This window comes from Sarcophilus harrisii, chromosome 2 (genome assembly GCF_902635505.1).
Source record: "Sarcophilus harrisii chromosome 2, mSarHar1.11, whole genome shotgun sequence".
Classification (NCBI taxonomy): Eukaryota; Metazoa; Chordata; class Mammalia; order Dasyuromorphia; family Dasyuridae; genus Sarcophilus; species Sarcophilus harrisii.
The window spans coordinates 412,482,657-412,501,716 of record NC_045427.1 but is presented as its reverse complement, the minus strand read 5'-3'; the positions used below and the strand labels follow the sequence as shown (position 1 = coordinate 412,501,716).

General features: G+C 36.6%; 1 protein-coding gene across 6 annotated transcripts in view; it reads right to left on the bottom strand.

Annotated features, from left to right (window-relative positions):
• JAKMIP2 (janus kinase and microtubule interacting protein 2) overlaps positions 1 to 11,152 on the bottom strand; it is a 215,034-nt gene extending 203,882 nt beyond the window's left edge. For 5 of the 6 annotated variants that reach the window (XR_004232163.1, XR_004232166.1, XR_004232165.1 and 2 more), the window contains exon 1: positions 10,855 to 11,152. The gene's annotated coding sequence lies outside the window, so the exon portion shown is untranslated. The remainder of the gene's footprint in view (positions 1 to 10,854) is intronic. The other variant, XM_031953681.1, reaches the window with a different exon arrangement.
• Between the last annotated feature and the right edge of the window lie 7,908 nt (positions 11,153 to 19,060).

Sequence of the window (19,060 nt, the reverse complement as noted above, 5' to 3'; positions counted from 1 at the left end):
AGGAAATTGCAACAGATAGAGGTTTAAATTTCCCCAGGGTCACACAGGTAGTGTCTGAGACCAGATTTGAATTCTAGTCTTCCTCATTTCAAGTCCAGTGCTCTGCCCACTGGGCCACTTAACAATAAAAAGATGTTAATTTGTGAGAGATGACAAGAAGATTCCACAATTGAAATTTGGGAGTGGGGATAAGAAAAGAAGAGGTATTTATGGAGGAAGTAGATTTGACCTGAATCTTGAAAAGTGGAAAGGATTTCACTAGGCAAGAAAAGGATCTTGAAGGAAAGCAGTGCATTATAAGCATTTGTACCCACTTCTGAGAAATGGCCTGTTCTCCTTGGCAATCCAGAGTTCCATGAGTACACTAGGTAAGAAAAAAAATTATAGCATGTCCCCAAAGTCTTAATGCGATTTTAATCTACATATTAAGTTCCTATGGAAAATAAGGAAATAACAAAATATGGAAATAAGAAATTTCCAGAAAGGAAAAAATGGAAATTTTTCAGAAAGGAAAATATGGAAATAAGATATTTCCAGAAAGGAAAAAAGTAGACAAGGTTAAGACCTGGCTAAGGCCATACGACTAGTAAATGGCAAAATTTAGAGTTGGAAGAATTGAATTTAAATATCAGTTTTGCCATTTCATAATTTTTTTTCTTACCTAATGTACAGGTTTGTCATGAAGAAAATCATCTGTGAGTTGTAAAACACAATGAAGCTGTTATTCTGTAGGTTACAAAGCACTATCTTCCCAGCAATACTGAGAGAAAGGGAGTATCCGTATCACTATCCCCATTTTACAGAGAAGGAAGTTGAGGCTTGGAAAGTGATTTGTATCAAACTACTTAGCTAAGAAGTGTCAGCAAGGGGACTTCAACCAAGGTCTCCAAGTCATTATCATTAGCCATACTAGAAGCTTAGTTAGTACTCTTGGAACTCTGGATTACCAAAGAGAACAGACCATTTCTCAGAAGGGGTACAAATGCCTTTTGTTTCAAGCCACCTTTATAAATCCTGTGACATCAACTGAGCTGCTGGGTTCCGGGATAGGCGGGCAGGAATCGCATTTCTCCTGCCTTACACTTACTGTGAAAGTAGTTCCCTAGAAAGCATGCTCTTTGACTCTAGCCATATGAAGGACTGGTGTATTCTACCCGCTCTTTGGTTCTGTTCCAGAAATAACATGAAAAGAGCCAATTGTTTGTTTACAACTACTACATCTGACAATGTAGATGTTGAAAGAATTATAGGATATTAGAATTTAGAGTTAGAGGGAGACTTAGGATAGTGGATATTCAAAAGTATTAATGTAGTTTTAAACTTCAGTGCTTTAAATAGCATAAAACTGCACAAAGACTTTTGGGACACTTTGTATAAAAGATATAATGTTAGAACTGAAAGAAATTTTAGAAGAAAGAATATAGTATGTTAGAGCCCAAAGGAATCTCTCTGTATGTCTCTGTCTCTTTCTGTCTCTCTCAATACAGCAGAGATTATTAGACCTGGAAGAGGTTTTAAAGATTATTTAGTCCACTCCAGTGATTTTGTAGATAGGGAAACTGAGGCTCAGTGGGGGGTAAATGACAGTTTCTCCCTCAGTCACAAGCAACAAAAATACAATAGCAGCTGAATTAGATATGGTTGGACTATTCCTTTGATCCTATTTGTCATAGGTCCTTGAGTTGGCCTGATATAGCTAAAAGAGCATAGGGCTTAGAGTCAGGAAACTTGGGTTCAAATCCTGAGTCTGTGTAATCTAGGCCAAATATTCCTGTTATTTCTGAATCTGTTATGATTGTCATGAATTACAATTTGAATTTTCAAAGAGTTTTCCTGTAATTTATGAAAATTCATTCATAATGAATTCAAAATAAATTATGAATTAATGAAACTTTAGGTTGGGACAAAGTGATTTTGGCTGGCCTGAAAAATATTTTATTAAACTGAGCAGCTATGAAAATATCATTTTGGAAGTGTTATATACAACTATAATAATAAAAATGAAAAAGAGCATTAAATTGATGGTTTAGTAACAACATTTTAATGACTAACATTGATCCAGGATAAGAGATTTAAAAAAATACCACCTTCCTTTTATTAGAGGTAGGTAACTATGGGGGTAAAATGCTGCTCTGTTGTTAGATTAAATTTAACTTAACTGTTTTTCTTTGTTACAATAAAAAGTTCAGTAGGGATCAGAGGGAGAGGAAAATGATATGTTTAGAAATGACTAATATAAAATAAAAATCTATCAATGGCCATTTTCCCATCTCTCAAAAAAAAAAAAAAAAAAAAGAAAGAAAGAAAATATTAGCCTCGGTTCTTAATGGTTGTTTTAAGCAAAGTTACAGACAGGGACAGGAAAATATACTTATCAAGTATCTCCACCAGCCTCTGGCACTGAAACAATTCTCTCTGTCCCCATCTCACTTTTGAGAGAACTGAAGGTCTGTGAACATTAAGAGAATTAGTACTGAATAGGCAATATAGCCAATGGCTGGATGTGGTTGGATTTAGAAACACAAAGACTTGGATTTGAATTTCACTTTCCATAATTATTAATCATATGGCTATGGACTACATAGGCTCTTCTTGCTTCAATTTTCCCATCTACTACTTGGGCATTGAGGCACCACTTCTGGTGTCTTTATGACCATTAGGACATCACTTGGACTCAGTATCCTCATCTATAAAATAAGGGAGTTTGATATGATGTCCTCTAAGGTCCTCCTGATGCTCAATCTGTTCTGCTAGGAAAAGATGATTGAATTTAATTCCCTCATTTTCCATTTGGGACACCTCTGAGGTGAAAATTACCCTTCCAGTGGCTCTTTTCAACAATGAGATGATTCAGGCCAGTTTCAAGGGTGTTATGAAGAGAGCCATCTGCACCCAAAGAGAGGATTGTGGGAGTGTGATTCACAATATAGTATTTTCACTTTTTGTTGCAGTTTGCTTGCATTTTGTTTTCTTCTCACTTTTTTCCTTTTTGATCTGATTTTTCATGTGCAGCATGATAATTATGGAAATATGTATAGAAGAAATGCACATGTTTAACATGTATTAGATTACTTTCCATGTAGGAGAGGAGATGAGGAGAAGAGAAGGAAAAATAATTGGAACACAAGGTTTTGCAAGAGTGAATGATGAAAATTATCTATGCTTATGTTTTGAAAATAAAAAGCTTTAATAATAAAAAAGAAAGAAAATGACCCATCCAGGGTCATATAAGTAATGAATAACAGTGCTTAGATTTGAGTCCATTGGTTTTGATTCTTAAATTAGGGCTCTTTCCACTACACCATGCTGTCTCATAATAATAGCAACACAAAAAGGGAAAGACAGATATAATTAAGGAAGGGCTTTTTATTCATCTGTGATTGTAAGTGTATAGGCCTAAAAAGCCTTGGAATCAAACTACCATCTCATTGATTTGGGTGTGAATATTCATTCATTATAGTCACTCAAACACACGGATTAATTGAATCCCCACTGTGAGATGCAATGGGAGGTCAGGGTAACAGGAGCTGGTATTTCCATTGTTTAAAAAAAAAAAAAAAAAAAGGAGTCCCAGCTGCTATAAATCAAGGAGGTTCTACCTGTAGATTAATACGAATTTTAAAGGGAAAGGATAAAACTGCCAGATGTAAATGTTAATTGCATTAGGATTGAAAAGGTGTACTCAATGATTCAAATTTAATTTTGTTTGATAAAAAGTAGGTACTCATTCAGTATGATTGTATTCTGGTTTTAGTATTGTATGATCAGATGAATAGATCAATTACAGACTAATTGTCCTGTCAGGTTTTTCCTATGTGCTATAATTCTATTTAGGAGCATTACATTTGACTACACATACAACTGTATGTATGTTGCATATTGACCTTCTTAAGATTTCAATTCAAGAATGAAATTAATGCAAATGATTCATATATTTAACTCTCAGTGTCTCATGTCTTGTTCTCCCATTCCTACCACAAATAGATTGTAAGCCTCTTGAGAGCAAGACCAATATTTTCAATAAATGTTAAGAAACAGACAAGCCTCAGGCACTGATGAGAAGACTGGAGATAAGATTATCATATGTGGTCTGCCTGAAAGAAAAGGGAATACTTAACCCAGAGAAAAGAAAATTGAGGGTGGGAGTAGGGAACATGATCTATTTTCAAGCTTTTGATGGATAGTCATATGGAAGAGAAATAAGATTTGTTCTCATTGGCCCCAAAGGTCAGAACTAGAAATAATATGTGGAGATTGTCAAGAGGCAAATGTAGGATGAATAGAGCTACCTAGGGAATGGGACCCCTCACAAAGTTGTGGCTTTCCCATTGGTGGAGATCATCAAGCAGAGACTCAGTGGGCTATTTGAGCAAACTACAGAGGAGTTCTCTGTTCAAAGACTATATGCCCTGAGATTCCTTCCTCTTCTGAGATTCTATCATTCTACTACTTGCTAGGTCAGGCCAATAGGGTGAGAAGTAACTGACCTTCCCCATTAACCTGCAATAAGAATGTAGCTCTTTAATATCAATCTTGGTACAGAAAAGCTGATTTCTCTCTGTTCTCATTGAAGACTCCTATTACAAATGAGACAATGAGACATGCTCCTTGGGCCCAGGCTATAAAAACAGACAGCACAGTCTTGTCTTCAAAGTCCCTGAGAAATGAAGTAAACTCATTTGCTTCTGACCTTTCTCCTGCTGGTGTCCCCAGTAAAGAGAGAGAAACAAAACCCAGCATATAAATTGTCCTTATAGTATTCTCATTCCCTTGAAAAGTGAAGGTGCAGCAGGTCATGCCAGGTGGAAGATGCAGCATAAAGTGTATTTTTACCCAATTCATCCCAATCCTGATGAAGATTTAACTTCAGTCAAAATATTTAATTTTAACTTTTCTGATGAGCCTGACATTTCTAAGAAAGTAATTTGGATCTGAGAGTAATTAGTGAAAAATAGCTGGGTTGGTAAATGGCAAGGCAAGACAAGAATTTGAATATAGCCTTCGTAGAATCTGCCTTTTCTGCAATAGATGCTACTTGCAGACTCAAATAATCCTGCAGCTGGAAGAACCAAGGATTGCTCTAGTTCAGCATGTACATGAATGAGAAAGGAGTCCATTTAAACATCCCTCCACTTAAATTGACCTAGAATGAGAGGGGACTGACTACTTTTCAAGATACTCCAATTCACTCTCAGGGGAGCTTAAATTAACCCTGGTTGTATCTGGCAGTCTGGTAAAGTTTATGGACCTCTTTCAGAATAATGTTTTTAAATACATAAAATAAAATCTCATTGCAATTGGGATGGCAAAGTATATTAATTACATAAAATATATTTATTATTTTTATTATTATTTATTATATTTTCTTAAGTTTGTGGACTCCCCAGATCTCTGAATTTATTATTAAAAAGTTTAGTCAGTCCCCCCCTTTACCTCAAGAAACAATTAACTTTTTCTCCAAACTTCCACTCATTACTCTTAATTCTACCCTCTTGGGTCAAGCAGAAAACTAGCCTTAAATGAACAGACCTTAAATGAATCACTTAACCTATTCAGGCCTCAGTTTTCACAATAAAATAAAGGGGTTGAGCTAGAAAGTTTCTAAGAACCTTTCCAGCCATAAATTAATGTTCCTATGAATCCATTATTTCTTCTCCATGACAACTTCACACGCTGTTGAAGACAATTATAATGACTCCTAAGTTTTCTCTTGTCCAGTCTAAATATCTCCAGTTCCTTGAAACTAATTCTTAGTTTAATATCTCATCTCTTATCCTGATCATCCTCCTCTGGATGTACCTCACCTTATCAACATCCTTCCCAAAAATGTAGCTTCCAGAAGTATACAAATTAGTATTGTTTTGGAACCCAGCACCTATTTTTAGATTTTTAAAATAACATTTCATTGTCTCCAGATAACCATAAAGGAGGAGATGCTACTTTTTACGTAGATGCTCTGCTCAGGGTCACTTAGTTTCAAAATATTGCAATAATAAATGAAACTTCAGAAGGTCAAATAGTTTAGTTCTCCAACTCCAGGCAGTATCTCATTAAAGCCATTCCAGAGAAATGATTGTAAACCTGCTCTTTAAAAAGTTCCAGATTTAGTGACCTGATTCCATTGCAGTGTTGAATCACCTTGTGATATATCTAAAAAAGATCCAATATAAAATTGCCCTGTATTTCTTTCAAAGGGCTTATTTTTAAATAGGCTAGTCTCTGTTTTGAAAGGCTCTGAGTTCCTGAGGGATTGTCCTGTGCATCCTTCTGCCTTCAAGGATTACAATCTGAAATCATTGGGCATTAATTGTAGAGCAGGAGGAATGTGCCCAAGTCTAGTTTTTGAAGTGTCAAAAAAAAAAAAAAAAAAAAAAAAAAAAAAGAATGGGGCTTACTTAGGTAACTTGGTCTGCCCCTTCATCAAATATAGCATTAGAAAATTTTGCCTTCCCTCTTACTTTCATTTTTCCTATAACATTCTTGTCCAGTTTTTCCTTAGAGGATCATGGAATCATCAGAGATTATCCAATGTAACGTTTTTATTTTATATCCGAGAAGAGTGAGATCAATTCCTTACCCAAAGTCACATAGGCAAGAGGGAACTCAGAGGTAATTAACTGATCACAGAGAGACAAAACTAGACAGAACTTCAGAAACCTTCTAGTTCAACCTCCTCATTTATAGTTGAAGAAAATGAAGACTATGAGTTAAGTAACTTATTCAAGGGAGCATAGGTAAAAATAAAATCATATATTATACATACATAAATATACATATGCAACATACATATATGTTTATGCTAGTAAACTATTAAGATTTTCAACTGTACTAAGACTTTTGGAATATCATCTATGTGGAGGAAGATAGAAAGACAAATAGACAGGGACAGAAACATAGAGACACTGAGAACAAAAGAGAGGCAGAGACAGAAACAGAATGAGACAAAGATAGAAACACACGGAACAAAAAAGAGAGACAGAAAGTGGGGTAGAGAATGAAAGAGGGAAAAAGAGAGAGACAAAAAGTGAGAAATTTTGTAAACTTCTTCCCTTACAACAATGCTGTAAGGTAGGTAGGATAAATGTTATTATTGTCTTCAATGTCATGAAATTGAAGATCTTAGAATTTCCATGGTATGCTTTTAATGATTTCTGAAGTGAGATTTGAAATCAGACCCTTTGACTCCAAATATAAAACTCTAACTACTATGCCACTTTTCTGCCTCTCAGGTAGTCATTACCAGATCCAATATTGAAACCTATACTTTATGACTCCAAAGTCAGTGTTCTTGCCACTATCATCCTTGCTAGCCATCTTACCATAAATTCAGACTGAAGGCTTCTCTATTGAACTTGCAATTTAACTGACTTTTATGTATTTTCCCTCCAATCTGAGCTCACACTCCTGTTTAGGGAATGGCTCATTTTTTTCATTTGTATCTACAGTGCTTAGCACATTCATGGCACATAGTGATTAATAAATGTTTGTTCATTTATTCATTTATTTTATTATCAAATTCAACTTTTACTTAAATAAAAATATCTTTAGATGAAATTTTCATTCACTTTAAGGTTCCTAAGTTCCTCTTCTTAATAGAAATAATCTTAGTTCTCTTAACTTTCCCAAGAATTCTGAATGTCAAAGCTATTAATCAGTCCTACTGTTCTCAGAACTCTCTTGAAGTTCTCAATAATCTTATTTGGTTACAGGACTAAAAATTAGATCCAGGCCTCTGTTCAGGGTCTGACCAGAGAAATGCAATCTATACTAGTATCAGTTGACAGAAGCCTAATCAAAATATAGAATATCCCTTTTAAAATAAGTAGTCCAAGAAAACTCATTTCAGAGGAAATAAAAGACAAGGAAGTAGTGTGTAAATTTCTGATAAACTTACAGATTCTTTTCTACCCTCAGTCCCACTATGGCATCATGTATAGGACTATACCAAATACTTAGTAACTATTTGTCTTAGACATTAGATCTGTTGGCAGGGAAATTATATTTAAGTCATTTTTTAATAGTATTCAACTTTTTATGATGCCATTTGGGGTTTTCTTGACATGGAATGGTTTGACAGTTTCTTCTCCAGGTCATTTTATAGATGAGGAAACAGGCAAACAAGCTTAAGTGAATTGCCTAGGGTCACATAACTTGTGTCTGAGGCTGGATTTTAAATATTTGAACTCATCTTCCTGACTCCAGGTCCAGAACTTCCCCTGTGTCACCTCATGTCCAGCTGTTAAATTACTAAAGTATTTAAATCCAAATTAAATATTTTGATATAATACAGGAGCCAAGGTCCCCTTTTCTTCACCTTGCCCACTACAACACAGGGCAACTTAATAACATTAATGCCTATTCCTATAACACTTTAAGGTCTTTTCCTTATAGCAATCCTATGGGACAAGTAGTACAATTCTTGTGATCCACACTTTTAAAATGAAGAAACTGAGCATCAGAGAAATGGCATGATTTACCCAGGTACATGGGATTTTTAATTAAAAGGAACCAGAGAGATCATGTAGGTTGTCTGATCTTATAGAAGAATAGCTGGATGGTATAATGGATACAATATAAGGCCTACAGTCAGGAAGACATAAATATTAGCTATTATTGTTATTATTATTATAATAAAGAGCATATAAAACAGAATTAAAACTCCACTCCCCCACTTCCAAGTCCAGCTTTTTTTTATCTAGACTACATTGGTGGTACAATGATTTGTAGGATAATAAACTTAGCCTATAGAAGACATGAAGTCATAAATGTATGTATCTATATAACTAGTTCTTCCTTTAAATCTCCAAATATCATTTTTTAAAACAGTCCTAACCAAGATAATGACTGTCTGGGAAAATAACAGACATAATCTAAATAGATTATAATTGTATAAATAAAGATTGTGATGTAGAAAATAAGATATAGATGGCTATTTTTTTAAATAACAAAGAACAACATTGTTTTTAGAGTATTTGGGATTATTGGCACTGAAGAAAGTGGGAGCTGGTTGGAGAAACATAGCCCTTAAAATGGGGATTACATTTAACACACGATACAACTTAAAAGGGTTTTCTGGCTTTAATTCAGTGAGCTCCATTATCCTGGGCAATAATGTAGGCCTGTGTTGTACCCATCCCTGGTTTCCTTAGTCTCTTGAGCTATCTTAAACCCTTGATAGTAATAAAAGGCCAGGCAGAGCCCAGCATGCATTTAAAAACTACAATAGCTTGCCATCTCAGTCATGTTTCTTCACATTTGTTGGCAAGGCTTCCCTCAGCCTCCTGCTTAGTTTCTTTGTATAAATAAGCTAATTGGGAAATAGATAGCTTACTGTGGACACCTGGATCCAAAAAACCCAGATCCAGTAAGGAGACACACACACACACACACACACACACACACACACACACACACACGAGATATCTAATCTGAACTGATTGTAAAATGGTGCCTGGAAACTGAAGGAATGAACAGGGCATGGTGGGATTGGACAAAGTAAATTCATTATACCATATAGTACAATGGTGCTGCCCAGAGGGGGACAGCCTGGCACACAAGGCAAGGCCCAGTACAGGATTTTAGGTTGAGTGCTTTGGGTAATCTATTCATTTTGGAGAAAAGCTTGATGTGAAAACACCACACAAGCTTCCCATCCCTGTGAATCCAGTGTTCCAGAATTCCTCACCCAAGCCCTAATCATCCCTTCCCCCCACCAAAACATGCATGAAAAGAGACAAGCTGTGAAGTCGAATTTAGTTCCCAAGATATAGATCAAATGATAGGCATCTGTCCTAATTGGTCACAATGAAACAGGGGAGTAATAATAAGAATAAATCACATATGATGCACAAAAAGAGAGGCACATGTTTAAAAAAAAAATTAGCTCCCAACCTCCAGCATGGGTTTATATTTATTACCAATAAAAAATGATTATGTAGCACTTTGCAGAAAGAAATGCAGTGTAAACGTTGGGTAATAAAGCTCACATTTGTGTGTATTACATGGAGAGAAGCTAGAGTCTCACAGTACTCCTGGTTGACACATTGCACACATGTAAATGCATATCTACAAATATGTTTTTATGCATAAATGCTCATTGCCATGCACACAATGTGTACACTGCAGGAAAGACTGGAGGTCTTGGTCAAATAGGCCAAACCTTTCCCTAATCACTGTGCGGGGAGGAGGGAATAAGGGGGAGAAGTCACTTAGGTGAGAAGATGTGATTCAACGATCTGGGGCTAGATATTTCTAGCAGATATAAACAATAAGGCACCTACCACCACCACCACTACCACTACCACCACCTCAAGACACTTAATATTATTTTGAGAAGGTTCAGCCATAGAGATAAGAATCGAGTGGAAGCACTCCCTGATCAGAACACAATTCTTCATGTACGTTTTCTTAACTCCACACCCCACTCTAGAACAAATGGTGGGCAAAAGGAAATACAGTCTCAGGCTCCTTAAGATAAAAATTGGGACACATTTTTGAAACAAGAGGGTTCATCCTCCTCCCTTCATCCTCCTTGCTTCCTTTCCCTATCCTCCTTTCTCTGTCTGCCTCAATCTCTCCTCTATATGTCTCCCTATTTGTTCCCCCCCCCTTCTCTAAGATCTCCCTCTTCCTCCTTCTCTTCCTCTCTTTGCTCCACCTTCATTCTCCCTCCCCCTTCTATGTCTCTCCCCCAACCTCTGTCTCCCTGGCTCTCCCTCTTGCCAGCCTCAGGGAGAGCATTCATTGTATTGTTCCAGCCCAGGCTACAGAAAAAATTGACATGCCTGAATTACACTATTGATGGGAAAGCCACCCAAGCAAAAATATATACCAGTTCCAGTAGCCGCTACTTACCCCGCGCAGACCAGGAGAAGCTGCTTCAAAGGGGGAGAGGTACCAAGCGAATCCATCTTCCCTGGGACTGAGGAGGAGGATGCTGCAGAGTCCAGCATCAGCAGCGGATGCTCGAAGGAGGTCCTCCCCTCCCCACCCTACTTTCCCCCGGCGGTGATGTTGAGAAGTGGAACCACCCTCCCAGCCAGAGTAATAGCAGCAGTAGCAACAATCAGCGGCCCTGGCCTCCTCCCTCTTGGAGGAGGATGGGATGAGCTCAGAGAGAGAGAGCGCCTGGAACTTGCAGCGGGCACCGCGCCTGCCTCTTCCGGACTCCTCCTCTCCATCCCTCCCCCTCCCTCCTGCCAGCTCCACCCCTGCTGCGGAAAGGAAGAGGCAGCAGCGGCAGCAGCTGGTTGTCATGACAACGGCCACAAGAAGGGAGCAGGGAAGATGAGCCAAGGAGAGAGGCTGGGGGCAAATTGAGCTGGAGATCAATCCATGCTGTCCTCTGGGAGGCCCTCAGGACATCCAATCTAGCTGCTAAGAGGCAGCCAGTTAAAGTGAAGAGTCAGAGAAACTGGATTGAAATCTCAGTTCTGCCATTTACCAGCAGTGAAATCTAACGAAAATTATTGCTCTGGGCCTCAGTCTACTCATCACGAAAATGGGAATTATATGGCTGATATCTCTAAAACTCTACCTATATTCTCACCTGAGTGAAGCAGACAGGGCAGATATTGCTATGCTCATTTTATCAATGTGACTCAGAGAAGGGTAATAACTTATCCAAGGTCACACAGTAGCACAGCAAGATTTTGAGGTTTAATTCCAAAGTGAGGTAATGTCAATTGATAGTGACATAAAATGTAGCTTTAAACAGTTAAGCATGACCAAACAGCAGGATCTTGGTGCTAGATGAGTCTTCAAAGATCAGTCTGTAGTACTCATACTGCACATGTTTTTCACAGTAAAGAATGAGAAACAAAACACCCAAACTGCTGATTTTCAAAAAACTAACAAAAAATGCCTTTCAAATATTGGCTTTTGACACTGCATAAGACAATAAATAGCTTTCAGGATTCTAGGTAACTTTCTTAGCCTTTGCACTGAAGAGAGGTGACTAATTACTTTGGTAGAGGGAGTTCTATCATCTAGGAGTTCCCCATCCCTTATCCATATCCCTCAAAAATAAAAATAAAAATGCTTAAAGCTACATTTTTAAATGCCAAGAATTGAGTCTGAGTTTCCCATTTGGAATCTAAGATGCAGTGTGTGGCAAAGAAAAAAAGCAAAGTGGATAAGGAGTCTTGCAGATTTGGGATCTAGTCTCAGCTCTTTCAATAATTCCTTGGTCAGTTTTGACTGGCAAAATCCCTCATTTTATCTACCTCAGTTTCCCTAACCTCATAAAATAATAGGATTTGGTTGATCTCTGAGGCTCCTTCTGGGTTTCAGTCCTTTGAACTGATGATTTCTAAGTTGCTTCTAGCACCAATCCTCTATGACTGATAGAAATCAAGGACTTGGATATGCCAGAGACTTTAGCCTCCTCACTTGCTTCCCATGGACTCAACTATAAAGATGAAGGGATTGGGCTAGATGGTCGCAGGTCTTTTCCAGCTTTAAAGTTCTAATTCTATAGTATCTGGGACATGCCTTCTAGTCAGATAGATGGATGGTATCTCTACATAGATTTTTTTTACTCAATACAATTATGTAGTTATGAAGTACTGCAAAGCAGTCTGCTTTTTGTTAAAGATACTTCTGTTGTTGTCCAGTTGTTTCAGTCATGTCCAACTCTTCATGACCCTTGCAGAATTTTCTTGGCAAAGATACTGGTATGGTTTGCCATTTTACAGATGAAGAACCAAGGCAAACAGGGTTAAGTGACTTGCCTAACTAGTAAGTGTCTGAGGTCAAATTTGAACTCAGAAAGATGAGTTTTCCTGACTCCAGATTGGGCATTCTATACACTGTACCACCTGGTTGCCTTACAAATACTATATAAAGATAAAAATAAAATATTTCCTGTTCTCAGGGAGTTTACATTCTACTTTTAAAGTCTGCAAGAGTTTTGGTCCCCCAGAGTATGTGGTTACAGACTGTTCATTGAGTAAGTGTATAAATGCTTTGAAGAGGCCCTGCACATAGAGAGACCTAGAATCTGGTAGGAGTAAATGATGGCATTTGTACCTTGTTGCATAACTTGCAAGTTGCTTTCAACAGTTCTAAATTCTGGGCTACCACAAAAGTTTATCTTTTTTTAAATCCAATATTCTCTTAATAAGTATATATGGAAGCAAATCTTAGAATATCATGGTTTCAGAAAAATACAAACCACAGGGACTTCAAAAGGAAATGAAATGATGCCTGTTGGATATATGAAGACTGAAGCTTATCTAAAAAGATAGTAGGAAAGACATCAAGTATATATATGGCTAGGTAAGGATTTAGGCTTACATATGCAATGAGAATGAGGTAAAAGATGGTGATTAAACTGATATTCATAAAATATTAAAGGAATCAGAAAAAGACATCCATTGTACAATTCAATTGATCCTTTATAAAAAGAAAAAAAAATTAAAATCACACAATGTGGGAGGAAATAGAGAGGTGAAAGTCTTTATTAGTGGAGAAAGAGCAACCATTGATAAGATCTCAAATCTATTAACATATCCATTCACAAATATTTATTATGTGCTTAATATGCACTAGGCTCTGTACTAAGTGCTGGGAATTTTAAAAAAAAAAGCTTGCTATCAATATGCATGCATGTTATCTTGGAAAGCAACATATCTCTATATAAGTATGTATAAAATGTAGACAAACTCAACACTTAGTAATTTGATCAGAGCTGTTGAAGAATTGATACTTGGAAAAGTTTCTGTTGGGAACACTCATGATTTTTTTCAGTCGTTTTTTTTCTGATTCTGAGACTCCATTTGGAGTTTTCTTGGCAAAGATCTTGAAATGATTTGCCATTTCCTTCTCCAGCTTATTGTATAAATGAAGAAACTGAGGCAAATAGGGTTGAATGACTTGTCTAGGTCACACAACTAGGAATGTCTGATTTGAACTGGATTTGAACTCAGGAAGAGGAGCTTTCTTGATTCCAGGCCCAGTATTCTATGGATTGCACCATATGGCTTCTCGTGATAGCTTTCATTCTGTTTGGCTCCAGGGAGAACTGGGAATAAAAGGAAGTTGCAACGAGATTAATTTAGACTTGGTGGTGTGGTATGCTGATAAATGATTTAACAAGCAGCTCTCAAAATCCCACAACACATGTTTAAATTTTACCTGATTTTTTATAACTTTAGGTTCATCAGTATTTAATTTTAGAAAACTGATAATACTAAATCAAGCCTTGATTTATACTATTTGCCATTTTCCAAGTCACAAATGCTCATTCTAACAATTTAACAATCAGCTCTCCTTACCCTAAGCAGCTTGCTCCAGCACACCCCTGGCTTGATATCAGGATAAAATTATCTAGAATTGTCTAGAATTATAATCGAGAACATTATAAAATGTCTTAAGAGATGGTGGATTCTTCCTCCTTGGTTGTCTTCAAACAGAGGTTGGACCATAACTTCTCTAGTATGTCATAGGAAGGATTCCTTTCATGTATGGTATAGATTAGATCATTAGGCAAATATCTTTTCCAACTCTCAAATTCTGTGATTTGGGGTGAAAGGGAAATCCCTTATATATCTGAACCCCCCATTTTTTCCCCCAAGAAGTAATTCAGAAATGATCAAAAGTTTCAAGGAACACCTTAAAGACCAAAAGGTTTCCTTGCTTTCCCAAAATAGTTACCCTGGAGTTTTGTCTTTTAAGTTCTGACATAAATTCAATATTCTACCCATGTAAAAGACCTACAGAGCCCCCTGAGGCTGGACTCCCTTGGGAAGAGGATTGGATATTTGATTTTATCTATTCTGGATTACTTGTCATTTTTATCCTACAGGGACTCTTCATGTGACTTTTAACATTTTTTTTTGGGGGGGGGGGCAAGGGAGAGCTGTTGAATGAATGAATAAAGAAGCCTTTATAAAGTAACTACTACTGTGCTAAAGTGTTAGGGATGCGAATCCAAAAGAGAGAAAGTTTCTACACTCATGGAGTTTATTCTAATAGATATGCTCTCCTCTGTTTTAGAAAGCAATGGTGCTATAAGACCTAAAGTGTAGGGGGAGTGGGTAGGGGAATAGGGAGAAGGACACAAGGCTAATACTTGGGAAACTGAGAATTTGCCCTATAAGGAATGAACTGTGTAATAGGAGGAAATGCATAACCTCTCTGGTTTGGTCTTGCCTATGTCTTAGGCAAATCATCCCTACACTATGAACTCCATTTCCTTAATAGAAGGAGTCTTAGGTGGGAAATAAAGTTTGGACATTATCTCTGATGATTTCTGCATTACGTTGGACAGATCTTATCAATAGACTCCATTTCCCTAGCTCCAAAAAGGGAAATGGGGTTAGACTCTAAAATCCTTTTTAGTAAACATTTTTTCTGAGTTTTCAGTCCATTATACCTCTGACAAAAGTATACTTTCTATATTCTTTCTCTAAAATCCAAGTCATATGTGAACTTTAAGATCCAAATGTATTCTCTCATTCCTTAGAAGGTGAGTACTTCAAAAATGTATCAACCTTCTACAACACCCTTCTAGCACAGGAAACACCCACCCTACTTAGATAATCATCTGGATACTTGAAATCTACCCTTCCAGCTACCATCCCTAAACCTTCAACCTCTTCTTTGCATTTTGAAATCAACATTATGATTGCTTCTGCGAATGGCTGATTATCTTTTCTGCCCCGTGGCTCCTCTCAGAGTTTTTTGCCTGGGTTTCTGCTCCTTTTGTTGGCCACCATTTTGGGCTCACTCATACTCATTCATATGAGTCCCATAACTCTTAATTGTGCTCTTTGCAACCTTGTTCTATTGATGATAAATTTCTTATCATATTGTAGATCTATGAAACTATCTTCCACCAGAGAAAATATTTTGTTTCTACTTTGAATTCAATTTTCTACATACATGCTACTCTCCCCCAATAGAACATCTTTAAGGCAAAAGACTAATTTTTTTTTTTGTATTGGTATTTTTGTCTTTGTATACCTAATACCTAGCACAGTTTTTGGCACATAATAGGTACTTAATAAATGTTTATAAAATGAAATTAAAATCAGATGAAATCTCTCCTAGGAAGCCTTCATTGATTAATGAATTTCCATAGTGACTTTTCCCTGTCTCTTAAGAATTCACTCTTCTATTCTGTCAGGTTGTCTTAGAATTATTCTATCAAAACAATACCAACAAGAGCAGTTGATACTTATAATTTAATATATAGTGGCAAAGATACTGGATTAAAAATCCAAGAACTCTGGTTTAATATCCACTGTGAACTGAAAATAGTGGGGGAGGGAGGAGACTGAGAGATTCTTGAAAGGATGGGTGAAGTGGACAGGGGGAAGGTGGAGAGAAACAATAAGGTAAAAAGGATAGGATAAAAAGAAAGGCTGAGAAAGAAAATTGCAATAAAAATAAGTTGAAAGGAAATTAACATATAGTAATTATATCTTTGAATATGAAATGAATGTTTATAGCAGCTTCCTTTGCAGTGGTAAAGAGCTAGAAATGGTAGGGATCCCCATCAATTTGTTAATGGTTGAACAGGTTTTGGTATATGATTGTGATAGAGTACTACTCTGCTATAAAAAATGATGAGCTCGATCTTAGAAATACATGGAAAGGCTTGCACAAAATGATGAAGAATGAAGTGAGAAGAACCAAGAGAACATTGTGTATACAATAACAGCAATATTGTTTTAAGAATGACTTTGGGTGACTAAGTCATTTTGACTATTATAAACATCCAAATTAACTATAAAGGATATATGAAGAAGAATGCTATCTGCACCAAAAGAAAGAACTGATAAATAGAAGTATATATAGAATAATTTTGCATATATATATATATATATATCTAATGGAGCCATCTCAATATGGGGGAGAGGGAAGAAAAAAGGAAAAAAAAATTACATGACAACTTTGTTGTTTATTTGAAGGGAATAGCAGGCTGTACATGGTAAATTTTCAGTTTCATGTGCTATCATCTTTTTCTATTGTATTTTGTTATGGAGATGCTTGTTTTGTTCCATGAATTGGAAATAAAATATATTTTTTTTAAAAAGATCCAGCTCAGGGCAGCTAGGTACCATAGTGGATACAGCACTAATCCTGAAGTCAGAAGGATCTGAATTCAAATTTGAACTCAGACACTTAACCTAGCTGTGGTACCCTAACTTAACAACAATTGCCTCAGAAAAAAAAAAAAAAAAGATCCAGCTTTCTATTTCTTAGTTATGTGGTCTTAGGTGAATCACATATCCTTAATGAATGTCACTATCCTTTCATCAGGATAATTTGATTCTGCTGCTTAACTCATCAAGTTATTGTGAAGATCTAATGAGATTTATTTATATATACATATATATAATATCAATCCTTTTATAGAATAGTATATGAGTGTGAATTACTATTCTTTTTAAAAATATTTTTATTCTTTTTAAAATAGTATTTTATTTTTCCAAATACATGTAAAGATAGTTTTCAGCATTCATCTTTGTAAAACTTTGTGTTCCAAATTTTTCTCTCTCCTTCTCTTACCTCCCCCCTTCCTAAGACAGAAAGCAATCCGACAAAGGTTAAGTATGTGCAATTCTTCTAAACACATTTCTGAATTTCTGCAAGAAAAAGCAAAGCAAAAGGTGGGGAAAACATGATAAAGAAAAACAACAACAAGCAAGCAAAAAAAAAAAAAAAAAGGTAAAAACATTATGCTTTGAACCCAATTCATTCTCCATAATTCTCTCTCTGGACTCAGATGGTTTTTTCCATCTCAAAGTTATCTGAATTGCCTTGAATCACCTCATTGTTGAAAAGAGCCAAATCCATCACAGATGATCATCACATAATTTTGTTACTGTGTGCAATATTTTCTTTGTTCTGCTCATTTCACTTAGCATCACTTCAAGTAAATCTTTGCAGACTTTTCTAAAATCAGCCCACTCATCATTTCTTATAGAACAATAATATTCTATTACATTCACATACCACTCAATTTCCAGTTCCTTGCCACTACAAAAAGGGCTGCTACAAACATTTTTCCACATGTGGGTCTTTTCCCCTTTTTTGTGATCTCTTTGGGATACAGACCCAGAAAAGACATTTCTGAATCAAAGATTATGTTTGATAGCCCTATGGGCATTGCTCTTCAGAATAATTGGATCAATTCACAACTTCACCAACAATGCAATGCAGTTTTCCCTTATCCTCTGCAACACATTATTTTTCCTGTCATCTTAGCTGAGAGGTATGAAATGCTCTTCAGAGCTGTCTCAATTTTCATTTTTCTAATCAATAGTGATTTAGAGGATTTTTGACAATTCTATTTTTAAGGAATTGTTTTCTTTAGTCAATTTCTGTGTTTCTTTTTCCAAACTGTTGGTTTTTTCCCTCAAATTTTCATACCTTTGCATAACTCCCATTTCCTTTTCCTTTCCCCATTTTTCTTTTATTTCTCTTTTAAGATGGTTTTTGAACTTTTCTAAGAGAACCTTTTGAGCTTGAGATCAGATTATACCTTTGAGGTTTCACTTGAAGGCATTTTGCATTTGCTGTTCTCTTCTGGGTTTGTATACTTTCATAGTAACTTTCTATAGTCACATTTCATTTTGCATTTTTGTTCATTTTTAAAAGTTGAGCTCTGCTTCTAGGGCACAGGAGAAATTTGTCCCAAGCTTCTTTTGGAAGGGTACGGGTGCTTCTCATTGACTACACTAGGTCTCGTGGTTCTATACACTTTCCCACTGCACTGGGTGGGCCTGGCCAACTCCCACCTCTTATGCTAGGCTTTGAGGGCTCACAATTTGCCTTCCCTGGATGTGTTGGATGTCTCACAGCTGGTTTGCTGATCCACTAACTTTCTGAACCAGAATAGAATAGTCATGGCTGCTGTACTTTGGCTAGGAGCCTCTTACTAGTTTTCCTGAGTTGTGCCTCCCCATTCTGGGTCTCTCCATGCATATGCTGGGTCTTGTTCCCCTTGCCTAATTGAGACAGATGTTTCCTGAAGTACTTCCAAGATGTTTTAAACTGGAAAATTATTACATTCTGAGTGTTGATGAGTTCTGTCACTCCAAAATCCATT